The following is a 25,074-nucleotide window of genomic DNA, read 5'->3' on the forward strand; positions in this document are numbered from 1 at the left end:
TAAAACTGGTGAAACGGGAAACGCTCAAAATATAGACCGTAAGAAGAATGTTTTCTGGTACTTAAGTCGGCATTGTGTCTCTTATATTTAATTCCGATGCAAATTCTGTGTTTCATCGTCACTGTGAAGGTCCAACGGATACAGTAAACCTGTAGAGGTGCATCGGAATGTAAAACTGGTGACACAGGAAACTCTCAAATTATAGGAAGACTCAGTCTTCCTGTACTTAAGTCGGCATTGTGTCTCTTATATTACATTCCGATGCAATTTCTGTGTTTCATCGTCAATGGGAAGGTCCAAGGGAAACAGTAAACCTGCAGAGGTGCATCGAATGTAAAACTGGTGACACAGGAAACGCTCAAAACATAGACAGTAGGAAGACTCAGTCTTCCTGTACTTATGTCGGCATTGTGTCTCTTATACTTATTTCCGATGCAATTTCTGTGTTTCATCGTGAATGGGAAGGTCCAAGGGATATAGTAACCCTGCAGAGATGCATCGGAATGTAGAACTGGTGAAACAGGAAACGCTCAAAATATAGACCGTAAGAAGAATGTTTTCTGGTACTTAAGACGGCATTGTGTCTCTTATATTTAATTCCGATGCAAATTCTGTGTTTCATCGTCACTGTGAAGGTCCAACGGATACAGTAAACCTGTAGAGGTGCATCGGAATGTAAAACTGGTGACACAGGAAACTCTCAAATAATAGGAAGACTCAGTCTTCCTGTACTTAAGTCGGCATTGTGTCTCTTATATTTCATTCCGATGCAATTTCTGTGTTTCATCGTCAATGGGAAGGTCCAAGGGATACACTAAACCTGCAGAGGTGCATCGGAATGTAAAACTAGTGTCACAGGAAACGCTCAAAACATAGACAGTAGGAAGACTCAGTCTTCCTGTACTTAAGTTGGCATTGTGTCTCTTATATTTAATTCCGATGCATTTTCTGTGTTTCATCGTCAATGGGAAGGTCCAAGGGATACAGTAAACCTGCAGAGGTGCATCAGAATGTAAAACTGGTGACACAGGAAACGCTCAACACATAGACAGTAGGAAGACCCATTCTTCCTGTACTTAAGTCTGCATTGTGTCTCTTATATTTAATTCCGATGCAATTGATGTGTTTCATCGTCAATGGGAAGGTCCAAGGGAAACAGTAAACCTGCAGAGGTGCATCGAATGTAAAACTGGTGACACAGGAAACGCTCAACACATAGACAGTAGGAAGACTCATTCTTCCTGTACTTAAGTCGGCATTGTGTCTCTTATATTTAATTCCGATGCAATTTCTGTGTTTCATCGTCAATGGGAAGGTCCAAGGGATAAGGTAAACCTGCAGTGATGCATCGGAATGTAAAACTAGTGACACAGGAAACGCTCAAAACATAGACAGTAGGAAGACTCTGTCTTCCTGTGCTTAAGTCGGCATTGTGTCTCTTATATTTAATTCCGATGCAATTTCTGTGTTTCATCGTCAATGGGAAGGTCCAGGGGAAACAGTAAACCTTCAGAGGTGCATCGAATGTAAAACTGGTGACACAGGAAACGGTCAAAACATAGACAGTAGGAAGACTCAGTCTTCCTGTACGTAAGTCGGCATTGTGTCTCCTATATTTAATTACGATGCAATTTCTGTTTTTCATCGTCAATGGGAAGGTCCAAGGTATACAGTAAACCTGCAGAGGTGCATTGGAATGTAAAACTGGTGAAACAGGAAACGCTCAAAATATAGACCGTAAGAAGAATGTTTTCTGGTACTTAAGTCGGCATTGTGTCTCTTATATTGAATTCCGATGCAATTTCTGTGTTTCATCGTCAATGGGAAGGTCCAAGGGATACAGTAAACCTGCAGAGGTGCATCGGAATGTAAAACTAGTGACACAGGAAACGCTCAAAACATAGACAGTAGGAAGACTCAGTCTTCCTGTACTTAAGTCGGCATTGTGTCTCTTATATTTAATTCCGATGCAATTTCTGTTTTTCATCGTCAATGGGAAGGTCCAAGGGATACAGTAAACCTGCAGAGGTGCATCTGAATGAAAAACTGATGACACAGAAAACGCTCAAAACATAGACAGTAGGAAGACTCAGTCTTCCTGTACTTAAGTCGGCATTGTGTCTCTTATATTTAATTCCGATGCAATTTCTGTGTTTCATCGTCAATGGGAAGGTGCAAGGGATACAGTAATCCTGCAGAGGTGCATCAGAATGTAAAACTGCTGACACAGGAAACGCTCAAAACATAGACAGTAGGAAGACTAACTCTTCCTGTACTTAAGTCGGCATTGTGTCTCTTATATTTAATTCCGATGCAATTTCTGTGTTTCATCGTCACTGTGAAGGTCCAACGGATACAGTAAACCTGTAGAGGTGCATCGGAATGTAAAACTGGTGACACAGGAAACTCTCAAATTATAGGAAGACTCAGTCTTCCTGTACTTAAGTCGGCATTGTGTCTCTTATATTTCATTCCGATGCAATTTCTGTGTTTCATCGTCAATGGGAAGGTCCAAGGGAAACAGTAAACCTGCAGTGATGCATCGGAATGTAAAACTAGTGACACAGGAAACGCTCAAAACATAGACAGTAGGAAGACTCTGTCTTCCTGTGCTTAAGTCGGCATTGTGTCTCTTATTTTTAATTCCGATGCAATTTCTGTGTTTCATCGTCAATGGGAAGGTCCAAGGGAAACAGTAAACCTGCAGAGGTGCATCGAATGTAAAACTGGTGACACAGGAAACGCTCAAAATATAGACCGTAAGAAGAATGTTTTCTGGTACTTAAGTCGGCATTGTGTCTCTTATATTGAATTCCGATGTAATTTCTGTGTTTCATTGTCAATGGGAAGGTCCAAATTATACAGTAAACCTGCAGTGGTGCATCGGAATGTAAAACTAGTGACACAGGAAACGCTCAAAACATAGACAGTAGGAAGACTCAGTCTTACTGTACTTAAGTCGGCATTGTGTTTCTTATATTTAATTCCGATGTAATTTCTGTGTTTCATCGTCAATGGGAAGGTCCAAGGGATACAGTAAACCTGCAGAGGTGCATCGGAATGTAAAACTAGTGACACAGGAAACGCTCAAAACATAGACAGTAGGAAGACTCAGTCTTCCTGTACTTAAGTCGGCATTGTGTCTCTTATATTTAATTCCGATGCAATTTCTGTTTTTCATCGTCAATGGGAAGGTCCAAGGGATACAGTAAACCTGCAGAGGTGCATCTGAATGAAAAACTGATGACACAGAAAACGCTCAAAACATAGACAGTAGGAAGACTCAGTCTTCCTGTACTTAAGTCGGCATTGTGTCTCTTATATTTAATTCCGATGCAAATTCTGTGTTTCATCGTCACTGTGAAGGTCCAACGGATACAGTAAACCTGTAGAGGTGCATCGGAATGTAAAACTGGTGACACAGGAAACTCTCAAATTATAGGAAGACTCAGTCTTCCTGTACTTAAGTCGGCATTGTGTCTCTTATATTTCATTCCGATGCAATTTCTGTGTTTCATCGTCAATGGGAAGGTCCAAGGGAAACAGTAAACCTGCAGAGGTGCATCGAATGTAAAACTGGTGACACAGGAAACGCTCAAAACATAGACAGTAGGAAGACTCAGTCTTCCTGTACTTAAGTCGGCATTGTGTCTCTTATACTTATTTCCGATGCAATTTCTGTGTTTCATCGTGAATGGGAAGGTCCAAGGGATATAGTAACCCTGCAGAGGTGCATCGGAATGTAAAACTGGTGAAACGGGAAACGCTCAAAATATAGACCGTAAGAAGAATGTTTTCTGGTACTTAAGTCGGCATTGTGTCTCTTATATTTAATTCCGATGCAAATTCTGTGTTTCATCGTCACTGTGAAGGTCCAACGGATACAGTAAACCTGTAGAGGTGCATCGGAATGTAAAACTGGTGACACAGGAAACTCTCAAATTATAGGAAGACTCAGTCTTCCTGTACTTAAGTCGGCATTGTGTCTCTTATATTTCATTCCGATGCAATTTCTGTGTTTCATCGCCAATGGGAAGGTCCAAAGGAAACAGTAAACCTGCAGAGGTGCATCGAATGTAAAACTGGTGACCCAGGAAACGCTCAAAACATAGACAGTAGGAAGACTCAGTCTTCCTGTACTTAAGTCGGCATTGTGTCTCTTATACTTATTTCCGATGCAATTTCTGTGTTTCATCGTGAATGGGAAGGTCCAAGGTATATAGTAACCCTGCAGAGGTGCATCGGAATGTAAAACTGGTGAAACAGGAAACGCTCAAAATATAGACCGTAAGAAGAATGTTTTCTGGTACTTAAGTCGGCATTGTGTCTCTTATATTTAATTCCGATGCAAATTCTGTGTTTCATCGGCACTGTGAAGGTCCAACGGATACAGTATACCTGTAGAGGTGCATCGGAATGTAAAACTGGTGACACAGGAAACTCTCAAATTATAGGAAGACTCAGTCTTCCTGTACTTAAGTCGGCATTGTGTCTCTTATATTTAATTCCGATGCATTTTCTGTGTTTCATCGTCAATGGGAAGGTCCAAGGGATACACTAAACCTGCAGAGGTGCATCAGAATGTAAAACTGGTGACACAGGAAACGCTCAACACATAGACAGTAGGAAGACCCATTCTTCCTGTACTTAAGTCTGCATTGTGTCTCTTATATTTAATTCCGATGCATTTTCTGTGTTTCATCGTCAATGGGAAGGTCGAAGGTATACAGTAAACCTGCAGAGGTGCATCAGAATGTAAAACTGGTGACACAGGAAACGCTCAACACATAGACAGTAGGAAGACTCATTCTTCCTGTACTTAAGTCGGCATTGTGTCTCTTATATTTAATTCCGATGCAATTTCTGTGTTTCATCGTCAATGGGAAGGTCCAAGGGATAAGGTAAACCTGCAGTGATGCATCGGAATGTAAAACTAGTGACACAGGAAACGCTCAAAACATAGACAGTAGGAAGACTCTGTCTTCCTGTGCTTAAGTCGGCATTGTGTCTCTTATATTTAATTCCGATGCAATTTCTGTGTTTCATCGTCAATGGGAAGGTCCAAGGGAAACAGTAAACCTTCAGAGGTGCATCGAATGTAAAACTGGTGACACAGGAAACGCTCAAAACATAGACAGTAGGAAGACTCAGTCTTCCTGTACGTACGTCGGCATTGTGTCTCTTATACTTATTTCCGATGCAATTTCTGTGTTTCATCGTGAATGGGAAGGTCCAAGGGATATAGTTTTCCTGCAGAGGTGCGTCGGAATGTAAAACTGGTGAATCAGGAAACGCTCAAAATATAGACCGTAAGAAGAATGTTTTCTGGTACTTAAGTCGGCATTGTGTCTCTTATATTGAATTCCGATGCAATTTCTGTGTTTAATCGTCAATGGGAAGGTCCAAGGGATACAGTAAACCTGCAGAGGTGCATCTGAATGAAAAACTGATGACACAGAAAACGCTCAAAACATAGACAGTAGGAAGACTCAGTCTTCCTGTACTTAAGTCTGCATTGTGTCTCTTATATTTAATTCCGATGCAATTTCTGTGATTCATCGTCAATGGGAAGGTCCAAGGGATACAGTAATCCTGCAGAGGTGCATCAGAATGTAAAACTGCTGACACAGGAAACGCTCAAAACATAGACAGTGGGAAGACTCTGTCTTCCTGTGCTTAAGTCGGCATTGTGTCTCTTATATTTAATTCCGATGCAATTTCTGTGTTTCACCGACAATGGGAAGGTCCAAGGGAAACAGTAAACCTGCAGAGGTGCATCGAATGTAAAACTGGTGACACAGGAAACGCTCAAAACATAGACAGTAGGAAGACTCAGTCTTCCTGTACTTAAGTCGGCATTGTGTCTCTTATACTTATTTCCGATGCAATTTCTGTGTTTCATCGTGAATGGGAAGGTCCAAGGGATATAGTAATCCTGCAGAGGTGCATCGGAATGTAAAACTGGTGAAACAGGAAACGCTCAAAATATAGTACCGTAAGAAGAATGTTTTCTGGTACTTAAGTCGGCATTGTGTCTCTTATATTGAATTCCGATGCAATTTCTGTGTTTCATCGTCAATGGGAAGGTCCAAGGGATACAGTAAACCTGCAGAGGTGCATCTGAATGAAAAACTGATGACACAGAAAACGCTCAAAACATAGACAGTAGGAAGACTCAGTCTTCCTGTACTTAAGTCGGCATTGTGTCTCTTATATTTAATTCCGATGCAATTTCTGTGTTTCATCGTCAATGGGAAGGTCCAAGGGATACAGTAATCCTGCAGAGGTGCATCAGAATGTAAAACTGCTGACACAGGAAACGCTCAAAACATAGACAGTAGGAAGACTCCGTCTTCCTGTGCTTAAGTCGGTATTGTGTCTCTTATATTTAATTCCGATGCAATTTCTGTGTTTCATCGTCAATGGGAAGGTCCAAGGGAAACAGTAAACCTGCAGAGGTGCATCGAATGTAAAACTGGTGACACAGCAAACGCTCAAAACATAGACAGTAGGAAGACTCAGTCTTCCTGTACTTAAGTCGGCATTGTGTCTCTTATACTTATTTCCGATGCAATTTCTGTGTTTCATCGTGAATGGGAAGGTCCAAGAGATATAGTAACCCTGCAGAGGTGCATCGGAATGTAAAACTGGTGAAACGGGAAACGCTCAAAATATAGACCGTAAGAAGAATGTTTTCTGGTACTTAAGTCGGCATTGTGTCTCTTATATTTAATTCCGATGCAAATTCTGTGTTTCATCGTCACTGTGAAGGTCCAACGGATACAGTAAACCTGTAGAGGTGCATCGGAATGTAAAACTGGTGACACAGGAAACTCTCAAATTATAGGAAGACTCAGTCTTCCTGTACTTAAGTCGGCATTGTGTCTCTTATATTTCATTCCGATGCAATTTCTGTGTTTCATCGTCAATGGGAAGGTCCAAGGGAAACAGTAAACCTGCAGAGGTGCATCGAATGTAAAACTGGTGACACAGGAAACGCTCAAAACATAGACAGTAGGAAGACTCAGTCTTCCTGTACTTAAGTCGGCATTGTGTCTCTTATACTTATTTCCGTTGCAATTTCTGTGTTTCATCGTGAATGGGAAGGTCCAAGGGATATAGTAACCCTGCAGAGGTGCATCGCAATGTAAAACTGGTGAAACAGGAAACGCTCAAAATATAGACCGTAAGAAGAATGTTTTCTGGTACTTAAGTCGGCATTGTGTCTCTTATATTTAATTCCGATGCAAATTCTGTGTTTCATCGTCACTGTGAAGGTCCAACGGATACAGTAAACCTGTAGAGATGCATCGGAATGTAAAACTGGTGAAACAGGAAACTCTCAAATTATAGGAAGACTCAGTCTTCCTGTACTTACGTCGGCATTGTGTCTCTTATATTTCATTCCGATGCAATTTCTGTGTTTCATCGTCAATGGGAAGGTCCAAGGGATACACTAAACCTGCAGAGGTGCATCGGAATGTAAAACTAGTGTCACAGGAATCGCTCAAAACATAGACAGTAGGAAGACTCAGTCTTCCTGTACTGAAGTCGGCATTGTGTCTCTTATATTTAATTCCGATGCATTTTCTGTGATTCATCGTCAATGGGAAGGTCCAAGGGATACAGTAAACCTGCAGAGGTGCATCAGAATGTAAAACTGGTGACACAGGAAACGCTCAACACATAGACAGTAGGAAGACCCATTCTTCCTGTACTTAAGTCTGCATTGTGTCTCTTATATTTAATTTCGATGCATTTTCTGTGTTTCAACGTCAATGGGAAGGTCCAAGGAATACAGTAAACCTGCAGGGGTGCATCAGAATGTAAAACTGGTGACACAGGAAACGCTCAACACATAGACAGTAGGAAGACTCATTCTTCCTGTACTTAAGTCGGCATTGTGTCTCTTATATTTAATTCCGATGCAATTTCTGTGTTTCATCGTCAATGGGAAGGTCCAAGGGATAAGGTAAACCTGCAGTGATGCATCGGAATGTAAAACTAGTGACACAGGAAACGCTCAAAACATAGACAGTAGGAAGACTCTGTCTTCCTGTGCTTAAGTCGGCATTGTGTCTCTTATATTTAATTCCGATGCAATTTCTGTGTTTCATCGTCAATGGGAAGGTCCAAGGGAAACAGTAAACCTTCAGAGGTGCATCGAATGTAAAACTGGTGACACAGGAAACGCTCAAAACATAGACAGTAGGAAGACTCAGTCTTCCTGTACGTAAGTCGGCATTGTGTCTCTTATACTTATTTCCGATGCAATTTCTGTGTTTCATCGTGAATGGGAAGGTCCAAGGGATATAGTTATTCTGCAGAGGTGCATCGATATATAAAACTGGTGAGACAGGAAACGCGCAAAATATAGACCGTAAGAAGAATGTTTTCTGGTACTTAAGTCGGCATTGTGTCTCTTATATTGAATTCCGATGCAATTTCTGTGTTTCAACGTCAATGGGAAGGTCCAAGGGATACAGTAAACCTGCAGAGGTGCATCTGAATGAAAAACTGATGACACAGAAAACGCTCAAAACATAGACAGTAGGAAGACTCAGTCTTCCTGTACTTAAGTCGGCATAGTGTCTCTTATATTTCATTCCGATGCAATTTCTGTGTTTCATCGTCAATGGGAAGGTCCAAGGGATACACTAATCCTGCAGAGGTGCATCGGAATGTAAAACTAGTGTCACAGGAAACGCTCAAAGCATAGACAGTAGGAAGACTCAGTCTTCCTGTACTTAAGTCGGCATTGTGTCTCTTATATTTAATTCCGATGCATTTTCTGTGTTTCATCGTCAATGGGAAGGTCCAACGGATACAGTAAACCTGTAGAGGTGCATCGGAATGTAAAACTGGTGACACAGGAAACTCTCAAATTATAGGAAGACTCAGTCTTCCTGTACTTAAGTCGGCATTGTGTCTCTTATATTTCATTCCGATGCAATTTCTGTGTTTCATCGTCAATGGGAAGGTCCAAGGGATACAGTAATCCTGCAGAGGTGCATCAGAATGTAAAACTGCTGACACAGGAAACGCTCAAAACATAGACAGTAGGAAGACTCAGTCTTCCTGTACTTAAGTCGGCATTGTGTCTCTTATACTTATTTCCGATGCAATTTCTGTGTTTCATCGTGAATGGGAAGGTCCAAGGGATATAGTAACCTTGCAGAGGTGCATCGGAATGTAAAACTGGTGAAACGGGAAACGCTCAAAATATAGACCGTAAGAAGAATGTTTTCTGGTACTTAAGTCGGCATTGTGTCTCTTATATTTAATTCCGATGCAAATTCTGTGTTTCATCGTCACTGTGAAGGTCCAACGGATACAGTAAACCTGTAGAGGTGCATCGGAATGTAAAACTGGTGACACAGGAAACTCTCAAATTATAGGAAGACTCAGTCTTCCTGTACTTAAGTCGGCATTGTGTCTCTTATATTACATTCCGATGCAATTTCTGTGTTTCATCGTCAATGGGAAGGTCCAAGGGAAACAGTAAACCTGCAGAGGTGCATCGAATGTAAAACTGGTGACACAGGAAACGCTCAAAACATAGACAGTAGGAAGACTCAGTCTTCCTGTACTTATGTCGGCATTGTGTCTCTTATACTTATTTCCGATGCAATTTCTGTGTTTCATCGTGAATGGGAAGGTCCAAGGGATATAGTAACCCTGCAGAGATGCATCGGAATGTAGAACTGGTGAAACAGGAAACGCTCAAAATATAGACCGTAAGAAGAATGTTTTCTGGTACTTAAGACGGCATTGTGTCTCTTATATTTAATTCCGATGCAAATTCTGTGTTTCATCGTCACTGTGAAGGTCCAACGGATACAGTAAACCTGTAGAGGTGCATCGGAATGTAAAACTGGTGACACAGGAAACTCTCAAATAATAGGAAGACTCAGTCTTCCTGTACTTAAGTCGGCATTGTGTCTCTTATATTTCATTCCGATGCAATTTCTGTGTTTCATCGTCAATGGGAAGGTCCAAGGGATACACTAAACCTGCAGAGGTGCATCGGAATGTAAAACTAGTGTCACAGGAAACGCTCAAAACATAGACAGTAGGAAGACTCAGTCTTCCTGTACTTAAGTTGGCATTGTGTCTCTTATATTTAATTCCGATGCATTTTCTGTGTTTCATCGTCAATGGGAAGGTCCAAGGGATACAGTAAACCTGCAGAGGTGCATCAGAATGTAAAACTGGTGACACAGGAAACGCTCAACACATAGACAGTAGGAAGACCCATTCTTCCTGTACTTAAGTCTGCATTGTGTCTCTTATATTTAATTCCGATGCAATTGATGTGTTTCATCGTCAATGGGAAGGTCCAAGGGAAACAGTAAACCTGCAGAGGTGCATCGAATGTAAAACTGGTGACACAGGAAACGCTCAACACATAGACAGTAGGAAGACTCATTCTTCCTGTACTTAAGTCGGCATTGTGTCTCTTATATTTAATTCCGATGCAATTTCTGTGTTTCATCGTCAATGGGAAGGTCCAAGGGATAAGGTAAACCTGCAGTGATGCATCGGAATGTAAAACTAGTGACACAGGAAACGCTCAAAACATAGACAGTAGGAAGACTCTGTCTTCCTGTGCTTAAGTCGGCATTGTGTCTCTTATATTTAATTCCGATGCAATTTCTGTGTTTCATCGTCAATGGGAAGGTCCAGGGGAAACAGTAAACCTTCAGAGGTGCATCGAATGTAAAACTGGTGACACAGGAAACGGTCAAAACATAGACAGTAGGAAGACTCAGTCTTCCTGTACGTAAGTCGGCATTGTGTCTCCTATATTTAATTACGATGCAATTTCTGTTTTTCATCGTCAATGGGAAGGTCCAAGGTATACAGTAAACCTGCAGAGGTGCATTGGAATGTAAAACTGGTGAAACAGGAAACGCTCAAAATATAGACCGTAAGAAGAATGTTTTCTGGTACTTAAGTCGGCATTGTGTCTCTTATATTGAATTCCGATGCAATTTCTGTGTTTCATCGTCAATGGGAAGGTCCAAGGGATACAGTAAACCTGCAGAGGTGCATCGGAATGTAAAACTAGTGACACAGGAAACGCTCAAAACATAGACAGTAGGAAGACTCAGTCTTCCTGTACTTAAGTCGGCATTGTGTCTCTTATATTTAATTCCGATGCAATTTCTGTTTTTCATCGTCAATGGGAAGGTCCAAGGGATACAGTAAACCTGCAGAGGTGCATCTGAATGAAAAACTGATGACACAGAAAACGCTCAAAACATAGACAGTAGGAAGACTCAGTCTTCCTGTACTTAAGTCGGCATTGTGTCTCTTATATTTAATTCCGATGCAATTTCTGTGTTTCATCGTCAATGGGAAGGTGCAAGGGATACAGTAATCCTGCAGAGGTGCATCAGAATGTAAAACTGCTGACACAGGAAACGCTCAAAACATAGACAGTAGGAAGACTAACTCTTCCTGTACTTAAGTCGGCATTGTGTCTCTTATATTTAATTCCGATGCAATTTCTGTGTTTCATCGTCACTGTGAAGGTCCAACGGATACAGTAAACCTGTAGAGGTGCATCGGAATGTAAAACTGGTGACACAGGAAACTCTCAAATTATAGGAAGACTCAGTCTTCCTGTACTTAAGTCGGCATTGTGTCTCTTATATTTCATTCCGATGCAATTTCTGTGTTTCATCGTCAATGGGAAGGTCCAAGGGAAACAGTAAACCTGCAGTGATGCATCGGAATGTAAAACTAGTGACACAGGAAACGCTCAAAACATAGACAGTAGGAAGACTCTGTCTTCCTGTGCTTAAGTCGGCATTGTGTCTCTTATTTTTAATTCCGATGCAATTTCTGTGTTTCATCGTCAATGGGAAGGTCCAAGGGAAACAGTAAACCTGCAGAGGTGCATCGAATGTAAAACTGGTGACACAGGAAACGCTCAAAATATAGACCGTAAGAAGAATGTTTTCTGGTACTTAAGTCGGCATTGTGTCTCTTATATTGAATTCCGATGTAATTTCTGTGTTTCATTGTCAATGGGAAGGTCCAAATTATACAGTAAACCTGCAGTGGTGCATCGGAATGTAAAACTAGTGACACAGGAAACGCTCAAAACATAGACAGTAGGAAGACTCAGTCTTACTGTACTTAAGTCGGCATTGTGTTTCTTATATTTAATTCCGATGTAATTTCTGTGTTTCATCGTCAATGGGAAGGTCCAAGGGATACAGTAAACCTGCAGAGGTGCATCGGAATGTAAAACTAGTGACACAGGAAACGCTCAAAACATAGACAGTAGGAAGACTCAGTCTTCCTGTACTTAAGTCGGCATTGTGTCTCTTATATTTAATTCCGATGCAATTTCTGTTTTTCATCGTCAATGGGAAGGTCCAAGGGATACAGTAAACCTGCAGAGGTGCATCTGAATGAAAAACTGATGACACAGAAAACGCTCAAAACATAGACAGTAGGAAGACTCAGTCTTCCTGTACTTAAGTCGGCATTGTGTCTCTTATATTTAATTCCGATACAATTTCTGTGTTTCATCGTCAATGGGAAGGTGCAAGGGATACAGTAATCCTGCAGAGGTGCATCAGAATGTAAAACTGCTGACACAGGAAACGCTCAAAACATAGACAGTAGGAAGACTAACTCTTCCTGTACTTATGTCGGCATTGTGTCTCTTATATTTAATTCCGATGCAATTTCTGTGTTTCATCGTCAATGGGAAGGTCCAATGGATACAGAAGACCTGCAGAGGAGCATCAGAATGTAAAACTGGTGACCCAGGAAACGCTCAAAAACATAGACAGTAGGAAGACTCAGTCTTCCTATACTTAAGTCGTCATTGTGTCTCTTATATTTCTTTCCGATGAAATTTCTGTGTTTCATCGTGAATGGGAAGGTCCAAGGGATATAGTAAACCTGCAGTGGTGCATCGGAAAGTAAAACTGATGACACAGGAAACGCTCAAAACATAGACAGTAGGAAGACTTAGTCTTCCTGTACTTAAGTCGGCATTGTGTCTCTTATATTTAATTCCGATGCAATTTCTGTGTTTCGCGTCAGTGGGAATGTCCAAAGGAATACAGTAAGCCTGCAGAGGTGCATCAGAATGTAAAACTGGTGACACAGGAAACGCTCAAAACATAGAGAGTAGGAAGACTGAGTCTTCCTGTACTTAAGTCGGCATTGTGTGTCTTATATTTAATTCCGATGCAATTTCTGTGTTTCATCGTCAATGGGAAGGTCCAAGGGATACAGTAAACCTGCAGTGGTGCATCGGAATGTAAAACTAGTGTACAGGATGGCGGGTATGGGCAGGCGGTGGGCGTTATGGAATAATAGAGTAATTTTTAGAGAAAGGCCATTTATTGGCTAAAGCATGTTGAACGGGGCTACATAGGCCTAGGGAGGTGAGGGTGAGCCAGAGCTTGCAATTTGGCGAACATTGTTCGCGAAGCTACCGTAAGTGGCTGTCTGCCAAAACTAAGTCCGCAGTGCCGTAGCACCGGGAGAAGCGGGAGATGTTCAATGCTACAGGGCGCGCATCCGACTTGCGGGTGAGCAAGAATACAAGAGAGCGGGCCCGGCGACGGGCGGCCGGGTATATTCGACGCACCACGCGGCTTCCTGATTGGTCCGGACCGAGCAAACCGTGCGGGCGGCAAGGAACTTTCCAGAGCGTTGCCTGCTAAGCGACGCCTGGGACGGCGTTACCTCGTCAGCACACGAGAGAGGCGCGTGAACAAGGTGCCCTTCCTCGGTGCTGACTTCCTGTTACTAGACCGTGGGACGAAAGAATTTACAGGCAGCTAACACTGCCGGCCGTGGCTTGGCCGTAATGGAAAAATGAAGTTACCGGTTGGAGGCTCATATAATAAAGTAAAATCCCTTATTGTCTGGCTCATCCTTTACATTCCTCCCCCTTCCGTGGGAGCGGAGAACGTACGTGAATTCGCTCAATGTAATTATTATTTGAATGTAAAGAAATTTATCTTGCAAAAGAAAGTGAACATTGGCTCTCACGGAAGACGGCAGGGGTCTTAATCTATGGGACGGTATAGAGACTCTAAAGACCTCCTAAGGGTTGCAAGGGGACTTACACATGTCAACAATATTGTGTGTATACAAGAATCATCTTAAAACATCAAAACATAGTAAAACATCTGAACATCATAAAATATCACAAAATTAGAACAAAACATACAGTGTGAGTTAGGTAAACATGTCAAGTGTTCTTGTTGCTAAGTTGAAGTAAAAATATTTTTTTTTCTTTTGTTAGAATAAGTTGAAAATATAAACATATCACCACTGATGAGTCACGGCGAGGGCGAGTGGCACGAGGCGGCGTGGTGTGTAGTCCTCAGCGGGCAGCGCGCAGGCTGCCGGCGGGAAGGGGGCGTGGCCGTGGCCAGGTCCGTGCACTGCAACTCAGCGCAGGGGGGGTATGAGGGGAGGTCCACATGTTTCAAAACACAGTTGAAAAGGGAGTTATCACTAAGGGAACACTTCACTACACTACACTAGTTTTTCCACATTAATTGATATCTCAGTTTCACTCTTACAACTAAGGGAGGGCACATGCCTGATAGGTTTTTGTTTTCTCTTTTTTTTAGGTCCATATTAGTATAATAATAATAATAAGAAGAATAATAGTGACCGGCGTTATCTTGGTACTGGGTATGATGGTTGTATGGCATTCAGTGGCGGTTTGCCATTAATTTAGGTGTGCTAACAGGCGAACGTAAGAAATTTGTCCCTTTTTCATTTTTTAGCAAATCATCAATTGACGATAGGTGATCATTTGATTGATTAGATAAAGCTGGCAAGTTAGCTGACAGAGGAATCATGAAATGGCTTTCAGGTATAAAAAAACATAATTAAAGGGGCGCGAATAGTAATTGAGTAAGCCATAGTGGCATGAAAGGTTATTAATGGTGTTCCAACAGGAACCGTTTGCTGAAGATCTGCGCGGAGGCTACGTCAGAGTGGCAGCTGACTGCAAGGCCAATCTCGCGCTACGTCAGAAAGGCGCGCGGCAGATAACTTCAAAAGGCAGCGCCGCGTCAGAGCTGCACGCGGCAGCTGAGAAGCGAAGTGCGCACGTGCGCGGCGCAGGAAGCATGCGTCAGATGTAAGAGCGAGAGAGAGCGATGAAGCCTACCGACGCTGTTCACTGCGCTGTCTGTATTTTACATTCTCTCCAAAGGGAAATAGATATGCGTAATCGATATGGTTTATTCACTGACGACAAACAAAATAGAAGTGGGATTACGCGTGTCATCACGCTAGACGCGTTGTTACCGTAGGTTCTGTTTAAAATTACATAAACATACATAAATGTAGAAATGAGGCACACAAGTATCATATCAAATTGTTGCAAATGCCATATCAATGACAAACAAAAAAGTTAAATGTCTCCTTGGGCTAACCATCCAAGTGTAATAACATTCACATTTTGAGAAGAAATTTCTCGTAACTCAATATATTTGCTGAACACCATAAATGGAGACTGACCAAGAAAAATGACACCAGTTTGGTGCAGGTGGGGCGTAGATTGTGTCGTTGGAAGTCAAGGCTGTTGCTAACGAGAGGGGGGAAACAAAACTCGACAAGAATCTAGAGATTTCCATAGTGGAAACAGAAAGCGTAAGGAATTGGATAAGAAAAGACTAAGTTGAGCGTAATTTCTGAAGGACTTTCCCTTTATGAAGATACAGTGCATGGCGCATCGTTGACACGACGTTTTCGCCTACTTAACTGTGTATATGACAATTCTGCGATTCCAAGATAGCTACTTCATACTTCTTCTTCAAACTCGACTTCTCTCACCTAAAACAAAACTTTACTGCGCGACAAAATTCGTCGTCTTTATCCTCTGAACATATTGCGACTAAACTTTACTTTGCGGCCAAATTCGCCGTCTTCATAACTCCGTAGTGCTGGCCTCCTCGGGCCCAACTGGTTGCTTAAAACTCCGTCTATCCTTGCTTGTATCGCAGTGTCCTGGGACACGTCATACAGTTAAATGCTACTACTTCAATAATCGGTATTCCTTCGGAAAATACAATGGGGAAACAAAGAAGGCTCAAGGTTTTGAACAGAGATTTCCGCTTACTGGCGTTTAGCTGCGGGCTAGACGCGGTTCGCGTCTGACGTTGCCTGATCAGCTGTCGTCAGAGAGCACGGAACACTGTTCTCGTGAACTCTTCTTCGACATGGAAGATCAAAGTCTGGGCTGAATAGTTTTGTGTCTGTTGAAAGTTGACAGATGAAAGTGGTTAGAACAGACTATGCCGCGAAGATGAAAAGTGAAGAAACGGCATAGACAGCTAGGGTTCCGCGCGATCGCCATTCGCGTCACGTCAGGTACGTGCCCCTGCGGGTGTGGTTCTCTTGTTCATCCAGATAAACATTCAAATACAAATCAAAATAAAGCATGGTTACATCCTAAACTACTCTTCCAAAACAATTTATCACCTAAGACATCATTATTATTACACAAATAATTGGCAGTACTCGGGAACTTACTCTAGCATACTTGAAATCCTACAAAATGATTATCCTCATCAGTATAGTAACACAGCGACACATGGAAACACTAGGTTGATACAAATACTAAATTACTGGTGCTGGCAAAACTTTAGCAAAATTCTCTAAATAGATAGTAATAAAACAGTCAAAATGAACAACAATAATACATGGACTTAAGTAATTGGACACAAGTAATTAGACATAAGTAATTGGCAACTCGTCATAGTGATACTACAAGACATGGCAAAACCGCAACAAAGCAAAAGTTTAAAATATTATTTCTTTCAAACAAAACTTCCTTATCCTCCAGTTACATTTCGTAGCAAAATGAATGTAAGCATCCCTTGGTATTCCTTTATGCTCTCATTTGCATCTCCATACCAACTGATCTTTGGTTCTTCTACCCACAAGAAAACTGTCATTAAGTAATGGCAATGTTGTGTGTAATGCTGTGGAGTAGTGTGATGTCACGTTAATACTCCCTTTAACAAGACTCTGATGAAAAATGATTTTATGTCTCCTTCAATGGACAGACCAATAATTATTAAACGTGTGATAAACCGTTTCCTGTGTTGATTTGCTTTTGCAAATATTTGTGATTATCAGTCACCCAGTCAATCGTTCCGGTGTGTATTGGTTCTTCCTTTTGTTAATTCTCTCACTTACCTGCTTCCATATAATCAATATTGGCGGCTCGACGAAGCTGGCTGCATCTCGAAGACGTCGATATGACTTACCTGTCGGTGCTTTGGTTTTTAATAAAATTAAAGTTCATGTGTCATATAAAAAGTGTGTAGGGAGCAAAGTAAGTTCCTGACTATTGAGAATGTGCATAAAGTTATTCAAAGGGTTCGTTATACAATGGTTAAGTATTTTTGTGTTGAGATTCAGTGCAGCTTGAGGTGCTAAGGTGCGACACGCGTCGCGCTCGTGAGATTGTAAGTTGCTGACAGTACAGCTGACAGTACGGCTGCGTCCGGTTTCACTGGCTCGGCAGCATAACTGGCGCTCACGCTCGGTCCGTCCTCTTGTTACGCGTGGAGTTAATCTCTCGGTACAGTCACAAAATATCCTTCCAGAGTTATCTTATGTTGTTCACGACAGTTCTGCATGGAGGATGTTCTTTTCTAATGGACTCTAATAACTTAAATCGCTAGAGGTCACAAAACTATCGGGTTCCAATTATTTTACTTAAACACTCTGTTCTTCTAAAATTTAGGTAACTGGCAGGTGTTAGGCTTCTAGATAAACTGTATTTTTGCGATGGCATTCCAAACCCAACTCCTTGGCTAACGCGTTTCCCACACAGCGGTCGTTTACAGGACAGAAATAGCGGCAAGTGCCGGCTTCCTTGACACCATATACATCCGTTTATTAACCGTGGTGGTGATACAACATAGCCGGAGATCGACCTGAAATTCCAACGTTTGCTAATCCTGATGGTTTAGACAATACGTACCAGGAAAAAGTTCTCTCTCCGACAAAACAAATAGATTTCCATCGTTAGATCGGACTAGTAAAATCTGTAGGACAATATTAAGCTGGTGAATTTATTTCTATAACTATCCATTTAGGTTTGCTATTTAAGCTGCAACGTACGAATGTACGAAGGTGTAGCGTGGCTGACGCACGTGGCGTGCAGGGCGATGGATGGGTGAAGAGGAGGGGCGAGGGGAGAGGTGCAGATGCTGTATGCGCCAAAGACAGAGGCGGTGGGTGGGGGAGTGGGAACTGCAATGGCCGCTCTCTCGGCAGGCCGGTGAGAGGGAAGGGAAAGGGGCCGCGTCGCCAGCTGACAGGGAGGGGCGGGACTCGGCGCATGTAAACAGCTGTAAACAACAGCGGCGGTATTTACGCGACTCCTTCCGTGGCATTTAATATACAGAAATACGTGGTACCAAGAAAACTTACCTTGTCTGTTCACATCGCACCATGAAAACAATAAAATAGCACTTGAGGAAGACTCCTTTTACTTTAGAGTAGCCTATTTGTTGTTTAACTTGGACGTATTTATTCTTGTTATTATCGTTGTGTGATCATTTAGCAAAACATACATGTAATTGGGCGTATTTCAAAGGACAGGTAGACGGCAGCATGTAGTCACTGATCTACTGGTAGTTACGAAGGCGTGTTACTATCATGCTTTTATGGTAAAGCTTTAATAGCTGTTTTTGTTCACTATACACTAAATCAACAAGTGAAATGTGAATCCCTTTGAAATATACAAGATTAACTGATTCTTTCTCTACGTGTTCTTTTGACAAGGACAACTGTCCCCTTACTTCCATGATTAAAGAATGTTTGTGTTTTCAATTCTCGACTGCTACGATAACGTTACTGGAGACGTTAAATGACAAGACAAAATGATTACATAACTTTCATCTCTTCCATTAACATGTGACATCATAAATTCTATTACCAGTTACCAATGGTTGCCAATTCTTATGTCTACTTATAACTAACATGCACAATTTAATTAAATGTATAGTAACTACGGTGTTTTCCGTCAATTAATTCTCTTGCTGCATGCAGGACTTTTCCAACTGTTTACATACCATTCCAGACCTACTTTCAGGAACGCAAATCATAGGGGTTTGACCTTAGAGCATATCTACGTTGCTGTCTAGGCGGTTGTATTACCTTCTTTCTTGCTTTTTTGGGTGGAACTACTGGCTTAATAGGCCCGGTTTCACTATTAGGTGGGGGTGGCTCGGGTCCTTTATACAGTTTCAATCTGTCAAAATGAACGATCACTGTCCGTTCCGCTAACTGAATTTCCGCATTTACTGGTGAAGTAAGCCGGATGATACGGTACGGTCCTTCGTAAGTAGGTGTAAACTTTTTGGTTCTTCCCTTTTTTACGACTGGATTGCTCAACATAACTAGGTCTCCTACTTTGTACTCTGGCATTTTTGCTTTTTGATTACTTCTCTTTAACTGTTGGGCGGTGGCTCGGGCATTGTTCCCTCTTACTTTTTTCCAAATGGATTTTAGACGTCGAGCTAGACCTTTCACATCTTTGGATTTAATTCCAGGGGGCAGTTTGTCAATTTCAAAAGGCGAATTCATAGGGCGGCCATATACTGCTTCATAAGGTGAGTACCCTGTAGCTTCATGGACACGGCTGTTATATGCTGACGTAACGTATTGAACATACTTATCCCAGTCAGAGTGATGTTTATTAACATAGTAAGACAGCATGCGCATAACGGTGCGGTGGACTCGCTCCAGGCGACCGTTTGCTTTTGGGTGGAACGGCGTCGTTCGCCACTTTTTAATTCGCAATAACCGACAAACTTCGGTAAATACCGCAGACATGAAATTCGTACCCTGGTCTGTGAGTACAGCTTCAGGGCTTCCGTATGGTAACACCAAATGGGTGACAAAAGCACGCGCTACTGTTTCAGCGGACATATCTGGTATAGGAATGAGAATCAAGAACCTAGAGAAATGATCTATAAGGGACAGAATATACCGATTATTTTGGGGGCTCACAGGGAAAGGACCGACAATATCTGCTGCTACTACTGCCCAGGGATAAGTGGCTTCTGGTACCTGCTGTAAAGGCACTTTCGTTCGAGGTGGTAATGACCTCTTAACGCAAGGTAGACAATTTTGTATATACTTTTGCACGTCTTTCCGTCTTCCTGCCCAGAAATAACGGGCGGCTATTCGGCAATTTGTGGCGCGAAGGCCGTTATGACATGCCTGCAGGCTATCGTGACACTGTGCGATAATCTTGGAACGTAATTCTTTCGGGATTACTGCCTGTTTACCCAAGTGGGTCTTTCGATATAAAATTCCATCTTCAACGGAAAATTCAGGCAAAGCCACATATTTCTGACATTCGACGTCTCTTTGCTGTGCCTCCCTTAATTCTTCAATAGAAACGTCATTAGCTTCGATCACTCTGACTTTTCGGCTTAATGCGTCGGCGTTTTGATGTAACTTGCCCGGTTTGTGTTTCACCTCATACTCAAATTCGCTCAATTTCAACGCCCAACGAGTTAGCCTACTACTAGGGTCTTTTAAGCTCAACATCCACTGTAACGCGGCGTGATCAGTGATGACAGTGAATTTTCTCCCATACAAATAACATCGGAAATAAGTTACACCAAACATGAGTGCTAGTAGTTCCTTCTCAGTTGTGCTGTAATTTGACTCTGCTTTATTTAGCTGTCGAGACGCATAACCAATTGGTCGTTCTTCGCCATCTATCTCTTGTGACAGGATGGCTCCTACAGCATAATCTGAGGCGTCCACTGACAGTATGAATGGTTTTTCAAAATCCGGGTACGCTAGTACAGGGGCTCTAGTTAAAACATGTTGAATTTGTTGCATAGCTTTATCACATTCTTTGGTCCAAATAAAACTAACTCCTTTTTTCAATAAATTAGTCAGGGGCTTAGCAAGGGTGGCATATTTATTCACAAAACGTCTGTAGTAGTTTGCAAGGCCTAAAAATGACTGTAGTTCCTTGACATTTGTCGGTGTTGGAAATTCCTTTACTGCGGTGGTCAAACGGGGGTCCGGTTTGACACCTTCTCCACTTATTATATGACCTAAATATTGTACTTGTGACTGGGCGAAAGCACACTTTTCTAATTTTACACTCAAATGAGCTCCTTTTAACCTTTGCAAAACATCCCTCAGTTTTTCTGCATGTTCTTTTATCGTTTTAGAAAAAATAATAATGTCATCTAAATACACCAAGCATGTTGTAGGTTTCAACCCACGCAGCAGCAAGTCTGCAAATCTTTGAAAAGTGGCAGGGGCGTTTCTCAATCCAAACGGCATCCTTACAAATTCATACAATCCTGTAGGTACAACAAAAGCAGTTTTATGGCGGTCCTGGGGTGCAACAGGGATTTGATGGTACCCAGAACGCAAATCAAGGGTGGTAAAATACTTACAGTTGCCCAATCGGTCCAATGTTTCATCAATGCGCGGTAACGGATATGTGTCTGGTGTCGTTACCCGATTTACTGCCCGCATATCGACACATAGGCGATAGGCTTTCTCCCCATTTACTGATTTCTTTGGCACAACGACCACGGGGGACGCCCACGCACTCGAGGAGGGTTGTATGATTCCTGCAGCTAATTGCTGCTGAATCGTATCTTCAACTACAGACTGCAAATGATATGGTATACGGTAAGGTTTTTGTGCAATTGGCCGAGCTTCTCCGGTCGGAATTTCGTGCTGAACCAAATCCGTAGCCGGTAGAAACTGGCTGCAACATTCTTTTCTCCTCACTGTTTAAATGACCTAACTTCTCTGCTAACTTACTCCTTAACGTCGACGTCGACGCGACATATCGCACTTCCCTAACTGAACATTTCTTTCCTTTCCTTCCTTTCTCATCTTTATCTCGCTGCTTCTCAGCTCCTCTTCTTTCCTCAAAAATTTCCTGACCACTGGCAACAATAGTACCCTTCGGTATCACAACATCTTCTACACCAAAATCATCTATACTCACTGGTATCGCAAAACCCTTCTGTCTCCTTTCCGGTCGGCAGATACTTCTCTTTATAAGTACTGACTGACGATCTAAAACATCATTCTGGGTGAGCGGGTCAACCAGAATGTCTGTCTTGGGCTGTTCTTGATTTTTGACATCTATCCAGAGAATCTTTCCACTTCCGCCTTTTATCCTCACAGGGTCAGTGGTTTTTATCGCCCCCATCTGCGGTTTTATGGGAGACTGCGAACGGCGCCTTTCGCAGCTCCCTCGCGTCTGACGGGGGTGCGCACTGCCAAATCGATGAATTGCTTCGCCGAACTGCACAGTTCGCGTTCGATAATCCACTATCCCCTGATAACGGTGCAGGAAGTCATTCCCTAGTATGATGTCAAATTCACCCTTCTTTAGCCTTACTACCTCCATCCTCTGACTGTATTTACCCTCGTCGATTTGCAGATTCACTACACACGAACCTGCAGGGACAATTACTTCCTCTCCAAGGCCACTGATATGGTACCGGGGTGGCTGTAACACCCTTCGATCATTTTTCTCCACAAACAGTACACTAACTTCAGCACCAGTATCAACTAAAATTCTAACTAATTTGTTCCCGAGTACGCCAAATAGACTAACGTGTTCCACCTCTTTACATTTTTCGGTCCTAACCGGGTGTATTACTTTTGTCGGGGGCGCGGGTGGGTGGCGGAACCTGCCCCCCAAGCGTTTCCCTGATTCGACCCCGCGTTGCGGCGGTGGCCGCGCATCTGATTTGAAAATGGTGACTTTGTGGGGCAAACATTATTAGGATGACCTACTGTCTGGCAAATGGTGCAATACGGCGCGCGACAGCGCATTGCCGTATGGTTGGGCTTCCCACAACGCTGACAAAATACTTCTTTTCCTGGGACCGGTACTGGGTCCGGCGGGCGCGGTGCGGCAGCGCAAAAGCGCAACACCTCTTCGCGAAGCATTGCCAAACGAACAGCTTCAAACAGAGAAGTGGGGGAGGCTGCTTTGACTTCTCCTCCGATGCGGGGGTCAATACTGCGAACAAATGCATCAATTGCACGCGCTTCCGCTTCTGAGCGCAAAATTCTGTTTTCACTGGCATTTTCACCTAGCTTATATGTACGACAGGATACTGCTCGTATGCGATCTGCAAAGGCATCAAAATCCTCGTTAGGCTTCTGCCTAAGGGTTGATAATTGATCTCTGTAATATGCGGTACCTCTGGTATCGGAATAACGCGTAGTCAATCCGCGGGCCAATACTTCAAATTCGTGCGTGTCACGCAATTCGTCCACCGTTTCTATGAACATTCGGGCTTCCCCTGTCAACTTCAGTCTGGCTACATTGACCAGTAGATCATCCGGCCAGGCACACGTGCGACCCACATCACGAATATTTTCTAAAAACATAGCCACATTTTCGTGGGACTTCCCAGAAAAGGTGGGAATGAAATCAGCCGCAGGAAAATTGCTTACAGTCGCCATGTTAGCAGAAATTGTGGCGTTTGTATTAGAGACAGAATTAGTGTTAGTTGTCTCTGTTTGAGCATTTGTTACAGGGGCGGAGCTAGCCACAGGTATGGAAGTTCGCGCACTAGCTTCCAGCGTCTGTTTCAAGACGCGGTTTTGCTCAAGTAGCTCCTGATTTTGTGCGAATAACTGGCGCGTTTGTGCATTTATGGCCTCGAGCGGGTCTTGTGCGACAGGTGCCTCTACGGGGGTATCCCGTTCCGTCGCTCGTGTCCCTATCGGCATGTTTACAATTTTATGGGACGCTAGTGACCAGAAAAAAGTAATGATTGTTACAAAAAAAGGACGGCCACAAAGATTCTCAATCCAGCGGCGGAAGATCGTCGAAGCTATAGTTGTAAGCATCGCGGCGACTTACATGGCGATGGACGCGGTGCGACGCAGTGGTGGCGGCGACGGCGTGGAGCAGTGGCTGCGGCGGCGGTGGTCGGTGGTCGGTGGGCGGCAGCGGGCGGCGGCGGCGGCGTCCGGACCCTCGGGCGGCGGCAAATGTGTTGGCGGCGGGCGACGGTGGGCGGCGCGGCGGCGGCGGCTGGCGCGGCGGCGGCTGGCGCGGCGGCGGATGACGGCGGCCCAGCCGGTCGCGCAGCGCAGCGCTGGCCCCTCGAACTCAGGCAGCGGGCAGCGCGGCGGCGTCCGGCTCACGTGGCTGACTAGCGTGGGCTGCCTCGCTGCAGCGCGCGCCCTGTGCGTGTTTAGTGGAGCAGCCACGGCCCACGTGGAGCAAACGTGGCGGCCGGTTGGCGCATTCCATGCGCGAAGTGTACGGCGTCTTGCCGGGAGAAATTTAGTGTAGCGACAAAGTCACTACGGGAACGGAATCCCACTTCAGACACCAATTTGTACAGGATGGCGGGTATGGGCAGGCGGTGGGCGTTATGGAATAATAGAGTAATTTTTAGAGAAAGGCCATTTATTGGCTAAAGCATGTAGAACGGGGCTACATAGGCCTAGGGAGGTGAGGGTGAGCCAGAGCTTGCAATTTGGCGAACATTGTTCGCGAAGCTACCGAAAGTGGTTGTCTGCCAAAACTAAGTCCGCAGTGCCGTAGCACCGGGAGAAGCGGGAGATGTTCAATGCTACAGGGCGCGCATCAGACTCGCGGGTGAGCAAGAGTACAAGAGAGCGGGCCCGGCGACGGGCGGCCGGGTATATTCGACGCACCACGCGGCTTCCTGGTCAGGACCGAGCAAACCGTGCGGGCGGCAAGGAACTTTCCAGAGCGTTGCCTGCTAAGCGACGCCTGGGACGGCGTTACCTCGTCAGCACACGAGAGAGGCGCGTGAACAAGGTGCCCATCCTCGGTGCTGACTCCCTGTTACTAGACCGTGGGACGAAAGAATTTACAGGCAGCTAACACTGCCGGCCGTGGCTTGGCCGTAATGGAAAAATGAAGTTACAGGTTGGAGGCTCATATAATAAAGTAAAATCCCTTAATGTCTGGCTCATCCTTTACACTAGTGACACAGGAAACGCTCAAAACATAGACAGTAGGAAGACTCTGTCTTCCTATACTTAAGACGGCATTGTGTCTCT

This window comes from Schistocerca nitens, chromosome 4 (genome assembly GCF_023898315.1).
Source record: "Schistocerca nitens isolate TAMUIC-IGC-003100 chromosome 4, iqSchNite1.1, whole genome shotgun sequence".
NCBI lineage: Eukaryota > Metazoa > Arthropoda > Insecta > Orthoptera > Acrididae > Schistocerca > Schistocerca nitens.